Below are 7,933 nucleotides of genomic sequence, written 5' to 3' on the forward strand. Positions count from 1 at the left end.
CATGTTCTCGTTCTTTGGGACCTGCACTTCAACACAGCTACTTATTTCTGCCCTCTTTCTCCACTGCCCATCTGCTGTGTAGGAGCAGGCAGCTTTAGCGCAGAGAGGACTCGTGGCTGTCACCTCTCCAAACGTGCCCCCCTGCAAGCAGACCTCTGCTCCATGCACTCATAAGCCCCTTGCAGCCCAGGAAGCTGGAGAAAAACATCTCTGTATGGCAAACCATCGCTGGAGCTGTTCCCCTGTGGCTTATGGTCCAAAGAGCTCCCCTGTACCCAGATGGATGAGCAATTCTGCTGGCTAAGCCCATACCAAGCCCTGGATCAGTGTGACTGATTTCCTTCCATGCCAATGCCCTTTCCCATTGTCTTCTTGCCATTCCTATGCCTGTCGTGCAAAGCCTGCATAAATAACCTCAGAACAGTTTCTGGCCTTTTTGCTGTAGGGACATTGCTAAATCATATTATTCTTGCTGTCATGCTAGAAAAAGAATTATCCACTTCTGTACAACCATCAACCATAATTAGTGCTCAGTTGCACAGACAATCTGGAACAGGGGGATCTGATCTTCTGCTACCAGTCTATAAATCTCTCCAAGTACACAGGGAGCAGACAGCAAAGTGAGCAATCACTCATTTCTGCTCCTGTAACTACTTTTAAATGTCCCAGCAAACAAGCTTGCAAAGAATATTTTCCCTGTTTTTCTGTACCACCAGTTTCTGTTCACAGATAATGCCTCCTGCCCTTGGACTTCCCTGGTTCACCAGCCTGGGAGACCAATAGCCAGACACTTAGGAAGCCCTGACAGATGCAGCCCTAAGATATTTGGGTATCCGGGGCAGAAAAACCTCCAGTTCTCATAGCAAGCTGGGACTCACTGGGTTGCTGCAGCATCTCCTGTTCCTAAGGCTGCTCCCTGCCCAGCAGATCCTTTATAATGCTGCAGACCCTTTAAAATCTCTGGCTCCTCAGCAGCCATCAAAAATAAAATTTAAAAATCCCCTTCTAAAGCTTCTCATGACATTACAAGACATTGCTGTGATTGCCCTGAGAGCTCGTCTTTCCTACAGAGCCTGCTGCTCCCAGCCCTGCAGGCAGCACCGAGCAGGTTGGCCATGTGACAGCAAGGTGAAGGACCTACCCTCTGCAGGGGTTTTAAGGAGCTGGTGGAGGTTGTTGCCTCTAGGGTTGAGTTCATTTGCATCAAGATATCAGTTAACTTACCTGCTGAATTTTTAAGTCTGCCTCTGGAAGCCGAAGGAGCCTGGAGGCCTCCACAAGCAGCACAGAAGGTGCCTTTCATGGATGGCTCTTCTCAATCTGCCTCTGCCGGGTCAGTCCAGGGACATGTGATGGGACAGCAGGGTCTGCTGGTTGTTTTCCACATCCGTGCAGCTTTTTGCTGGGTCTACAGGCATTCCAACTCAGCCAGGACAGCGTTGGAGCACACAGCCCACCCTAGCAGGAGCCTTCCAGATGCCATCCAGCCTGAATTTAGCCAAAATCTTGGCTCACTTCCCTGGCATGGGGAGGCATCCTATCCCCTGAGGAGAAAAAACCCAAACTCAGAAAGAAGTGTGTCAAAACTAGACCTTCCCTACTCAAAATCCAATATAGACAAAGGCTTGGGAAAATGCTCAGGAAGAGGGTAAGTGTCCGAGTCTGAGCTTAAATAGGGCACCGGGGGCCCCTGTCAGTGGATATATGTGGGGTGGTCCCAAGTAAGGTTGCTTGGGGTAATTGAAGCTCATTAGTGCCCTCAGGGCCTTGACATTCAGAATGATGAGATCAATTCCTCCCTTAGCCTTAATCATGCTGCAGGTTAAGCAGCAGGTGAGAAGCATTTTGGTGAAAGTAACCCAGCTCCTGTCCAAAAGAGCCCAGATGCAGCAAGAAGTGCCTACGTGGCAGGGTTAACAGCCCCAAGCTGGATGTGGCCACCTCTTTGTCTCAGCTCCAGGCTTGCAGAGTACCTCTGGGCTCCCAGGTGCCCACGGCCATTTAGATGTGGTGCTTAGGGGGATGTGGTTTAGTGAAGGACTTGGCAGTCCTGGATTAATGGGTTTGACTTGATGGCCTTAAAGGTCTTCTCCAACCTAAATGGTTCTATGATGCTGAGTGAGCCCAGAGCTCGTAGCCCAGAGCCCCCATCGTCTGGGGAAACCTGGCAGCTCTGCCCCAAATCCCACCCCACGCACAGCCCGGACACCAAACACGGGTGGGTAGAAAGTGCATGGAGCATACACCGGCCTTCCTTCACCCACAGGCACCAAGCACCCCGCTCCCTGTTAGTGCCATGATCTGGGTACCAGCTCCTCCAGCAACACCCACAACCAGACCCATGCTTGTCATCAGCAACCTGCGCAGGGAGGTCTGATGGTATCTAACCCTGCCTGGTTTGCTCCTCAGCCTGCCCCTTGCCCTGGGGCTGAGCCCCACGGAGGGGATCAGCATTGTGGCAGCAGTGATGGGCACCCAGCTCCTTCTGTGGGCCATGGGGGGCTGCTCCGGCACTGCTGCACTGGGGTCCAGCGTGGAGCTGCTGTCCCTGGGCAGGAGGATGGGGATGAGCCACCACCCCACTCCCATACAGGCTGCATGCCTGAACCCATCACCCCATAAGCTGAGGGTGAGGGACAACCCCATGTCCCCCTGGGTGACAGCATCACACCCATCCCACCACCTTCACAGAAACAGAGGAGGGAAAGCGCCAAGATTTAAGCCCCTATTTAGGCACAGCAATGCTCTTTATGATTAACTGCTGGTGCTGCAGCAACAGGGCTCTGCTTCATCTCTGCTGTTACAAGCAAAACCTTGAGCCCTCCAGCTTGTGTACCACCCCCAGGGCTGGGAAGACGCCCCATCAGCCACTTGCTCTTACCTGCTCCCCTCTCGCTTCATGGGCCTTCAAAACCCAACCCACTGATGCTGACAGTGCTTTGGCTCGTGCGTCGGGGGCGCGGGGGGCAGCGGCTCTGCTGCACATCACCTGCACCCCAGCGGGAAAACTCCCTCTCCTAAAGCTCAGGTCCTCATCTCCAAAAGATGATGGTGGCTCTGGCCAGTGGCTCCTTGCTCCTGCTTTGTAATAAGACCAATGCAGGTTTGTAAAAACAGTCTGACTGCAGATCCTTGTACAGTAGCTGCGTCACACCCCAGGAATAAAACAACTCATCAGCTCAAACTCCTGATTTTCCTGGAGCTGAGGTTTCGCTCCAGAAGAGGGTTTCTCTTCCTCTTGCATCAGGCTATATGATTTTGCAGCCCTGGTCAACCCCTCAGCCTCTATCAGAGGACACTCGGGTGCATCAGCAAGTGCCTGCCACCTGGGGATGAAGGGACAAAGGGATGGCACTGCCCTGCCAGCCCTCACCCTCGGGGCGGCTTGGATGCGCCCCAGCTCCAAGGCGGGGAAAGAAATCTCAAAGAGATGTTTCTGGACTGATTAAATTTAATTAGCTCAAATGATGCCTCTGAAAGGAAATGTTTCTTATTTCGGGTTCCCGTCGAGTTGGGTCCAAGCCTGGTTTTCATAAGGCCGGTAACTGCAAACAGATAGGGCCCTTTCATTGGAAACAGGCAGCGCAGGATATAATTAAAGAAGTATGCACTGGCATCGCAAAGAGCCGTTTTCAATTACTGCTATTTCAAGAGGATTAAGGAGAAATACTTTAAACAAGACCACTGCAAAAATAGATTTTGTTTGTCATTAGCTTTGAAATAATATTTGACTTAAGGGCTGAAATTTCCATATGCCAGGTCTGCCTCTGGTGGCACTTTCCCCACAGGCTGGGAAGAGGGTGATTCACAGCGGCATGGGAGCTGGGAGCAGAGCTGCCTGTGTACGGCCCTGGTTCCAGATGGAAATACCCTCCTTTCCCCCGGGCCGCTTTTCTCTCTGTGCCAGCCTGGAAGTGATGCACAGGGCAGCCTCACACTTGGTTACCAGGCTGCACTTGGGGTGCTCTGGGGACACATTGCCACTGCTTTTGGATGGGAACGTCTTCCTTTGGATGGGAACGTCTTCCTGCAGAGGGAGTGATGGCTCTGTTGGTCCATGTGCTTGCCTTGGCCAGGCCAGCTGCACCCCTGACCCTTGTGATTTGCTGCTGTATCTCTGCTCAGCACGCGCCCACGGGTGCGAATGTGCGCTGGTCCGTTCTGCCAGTGGCCACACAGTTGGCCTGGAAGATGCTGTTTTGCCATAGTCAGTGCAATAGCAAAAAAATGCTGCCTCCAGCCTCCCTGTGCCTCTGCCTCTCCTGGCTCAGGCTGTACCTTCAGAAGGGGAGCAAAAGTGGAGTTAATCACAGGCGTGGAGCAGCATCTGTGAGCCCTTCTCTGGGCTGCAGGTGTAGAGCTTTTGCACAAGACTAGAAACAGAGCCTGAAAGGGCAAGAGCGGCTTGCTGCACCTTCTCTCCCCACCTTTCCTAACATGTGGCCAAGGACATATGCCCAGGGTGTATGACACCTGTGGTCACATGGGGCAGAGGAAGCAGCAGTCCCACTGCAAGCAGTGTCACGTTCCTGGGTAGGATGGGGACCACCTCATCCAGTCACAGCCATCTCAGCGCCGGCGTCTGTGAAACACCTTCTGAGATACCTATCATAGGACAGACAACCAGAAGAGGAGGATCTCTCAGAACCCATACGAAAGGATCCCAGGCTCACACCTGCAGGTTTGACACCTAAGTCAGGTAACTCAAGTTCAATGAGGGTCTCCAAGCTCCATTTGGCATGTGCAAAGCGGGAACGTTCACCCTCCCTCTGCAGGGCTCGACTTCCCAGAGGAAAGGGCGGTTTCTCACAGCACCTGGGACTGTTGGGCTCCTGGCTCCCCAGGGGCCCCTAAAGGCCCGTGTGAAGTCAACAGCATGGGAAGGGCCTGGACACAGGGCGGTGAGAAGGGTTCTCCACTGGCATTTGCCCAGGGAGCTTATGAGGCTCAAGCAACAGCAACACTGGTCCTAGCAGGATCATGAGAAATCATTTCTCTGTGCTATTTACAGCAACCAAGGACATATTTTTCCTTTCGGAAACACCGCAAGAAGAATATTTCTCATGGCTGCTGAGAAAGAGGGGTCCACCTCGGGGAACAGCATGGGTTGGGGTGCGTAAGCTTGGGGCAGCAAGGCAACAGATCAAAGAGAGTCAAGGACACAAAAAATGGAGTTTGGCCACTTCCATGTCAGAGTGCAGGGCTGTTGGCACCAGCTCAGACTCTTGTATGTGAGAAGAGCGTCAACAGGCTGCAGAGATGTCTAACAAGCAGAGGCACCAAAAGGCGGCTCCTCTCCATGTGCACAGTCCAGAGGCATTTCCAAATACACAGCCGCTGGGTCCAGAGCACACATGACAGCTTCGCCGTCACGCAAAGTGACTGATGGGCAATGAAAAGGCTGTAAGGGGTGAGCTCCTTGCCACGCCGATGGAGCTAACCAACCCAAAGAGGAACCCAAACTCCTTTGTATCTCCAGAGTTGCAGGTTTCTGGAAGCACAAGAGGCTCAGGGGGCTCCATCTCAGCCACAAAGCCTCCAAGCACACCACGAGAATTGGTAGGAGACAGAAAATAGCACACCAAACCAGACCGGGTCAAATAAGCCTAGACCCACAGGGATTTCATGCTGTTAGCAGGTCTTGGGTGGCTGTTGGGCTAAAAGCACCTAGGAGGAAGCCAGCAGCATGGGGAAGCGGACACCAGGAGATGCACCTTCTGCTGACAGCTTAGAGTGAAAGCATAGGTATGAAGACCTGCAAAAATAACATCACCCAGAAGCCAGAGAGCATGTCTGCAAAGATGGGGAAAGAAAATGAATAGTTCAAGCAAAGAGCAGCACAGGCAGAAGGCTGAAGAAATGCCTTCTTTCCACGTGCAGCATTCCAGTCCCTGCAAATCCAAGTGGATTTCATCATTAGCACAATCAGTTCTCCTGTAGGTAATCCAGTGCCCTCTCACGGAACCCCTGATGTCATTTCCAGCGATTCCAGATCAGCTCCGTGCCCATGCCCAGAGTAGGGCACACAGCAGGATGGCAGCCAGCGTCCTCCCCGCCACACCTTCCCCCTGTAGCTCCTGAGCTGCTGGGTGCCACCCCACACCACTGGTCCCTCCTGGCTGCTGGTTTCCAGCACGGCAACAAGCTTCAGATGGTGGCTTTGTGGCTTCCAGCTTCTGCTGCCCCCTCCCAGGTGTGCAGGGGCATGGCCTCATCCCTGTCCCAGTTTTCCCAGCTCCATCCTCAACCCATTCCCCACCTCCTCTCCCAAGAGCTGTTGTTTTTTCTCCTCCCAGTTCTCCCATGCATCTCCAGCCATTCCCACAGCTCCTGTCCAGTCTTTTGCCATCCCTCCTGGGGCGAGGCAGAGCCGGGGCAGCAGGACCAGCCTTGTGCACCCCAGGTGTGTGCACGAGCACTGGCCCATGATCCTCACCAAATCCCAGGGGGTCACCCACTGGCAGAGGAGGGGAGGACACAACTGCATAGGAGACAGATTGTCCTCCCTCACCCCTGCCACCTTCATCCCCTCTTGCAGCACAGCTCCTGTGGCCCCTCTGCATCACCACTGATGGATGGGCTCTGTGCTATCCCTGGCATGGGCTGAGTCAGTCCTGGTGCCTGCCAACCATTTAGAAGAGCACAAAGTATCACCATGATCCCCACCAGCACCGATCCCTCCTGCTGCGGGGCTGGGTGGCCTCTCTCAAGACTCCTTTGAGCCCTCCAGGAAACATCCCGTGGAGAACAAAATTAGATGTCAAAGAGCAGAAGGATTTCAGCTCTGGCCGAGCTCTGGCAGGTCCCCAAAGCTGGGAAGGATAAAAGTGTTATGAAAACACTCACCAGAAGGCAGTGAGAAATTAGACGTAGGTCACTTGAACTCCAGCCCTGAGGAAAGGGGTCAAGCCCACGGGGTAAAGCCCAGCTGGATGGGAGGGAGCCAGCAGAGATTTTTGGAAGAGGAACTGCTTGGTTTGTTAATTTTGATGACATCCCTTAGGCTGGGTTTTTCCTCCACTCAGGTTTACAGGTCTGGACTCAAGTGCTCACTCCTGCCTGGCGGGGACAGTGGTGCCTCCCTCTCCTGCCAGCACCAGGGAGCACCTCATGCCTGCGTGTGATGCTTAGATTTTGGGCATGGACCACCCAGCTGGCAGCACTGTTGGGCCATTTTACTAGACAAAGCAGGAGAGTTGCTTGCCTGTAGGGTGCAAACAGGTTGGGCATTAATGACATGGCCCAACCCAGCAGACTGGGACTGTAGGTCTGATCTAAGCAAGTGGAAGGATGACGTGAATCTTCTTTTAACACATATTTTTGGGATTGTGGGCTGGTTTTCTGACTGCTGTTTGACAGCCTTTTGCAGATGCCAAACTTCCACTTTCACAAGCAATTGATTTTTGAGCACATTGTCGCAAAGGGACTTTGTCTCCCAAGAGAAACTCCCTTTTGAAAACAGTCTCCTAAAGCTCTTGGGGCACTTGCAAGATGTTTTGCTTTTACATTACAATTTTTAAAGAGCCTTTAAAGGAGGATGTGAGACAAATGAACAAAAAAAGTGATCATAAGGGAACAAAAGAAGTGATCAGCAGTCCTTGTGTTTATTTTTTTCCATGGAAAAATGTCCTTTTTCACTTCAAGCATTTAGAGTGGCTGCACGCACCAACAGAACTCACGAAATGTTTTGATTATTTGGTCCCACATATTTCGGACATGCTACTGAGTGAATTAACTGATGGGTTGGCCTCCTGAGCTCTTCCAATAATGTTGCAAATGTTTTTTGAGAGAAGTGCAGTATCGCTGGAGATGAAAGAGAAGTATTTATTGATTCTGGTGACTTGCATGTGTGAATCCTTACTTTGAAATCATGGCATTTTGGGGACGGGATAGGCTGACTCCTAATAGGATGCTGCTTTCTACCCCGAGGCAT

Source organism: Falco biarmicus, chromosome 11, assembly GCF_023638135.1.
Source record: "Falco biarmicus isolate bFalBia1 chromosome 11, bFalBia1.pri, whole genome shotgun sequence".
Lineage (NCBI taxonomy): Eukaryota > Metazoa > Chordata > Aves > Falconiformes > Falconidae > Falco > Falco biarmicus.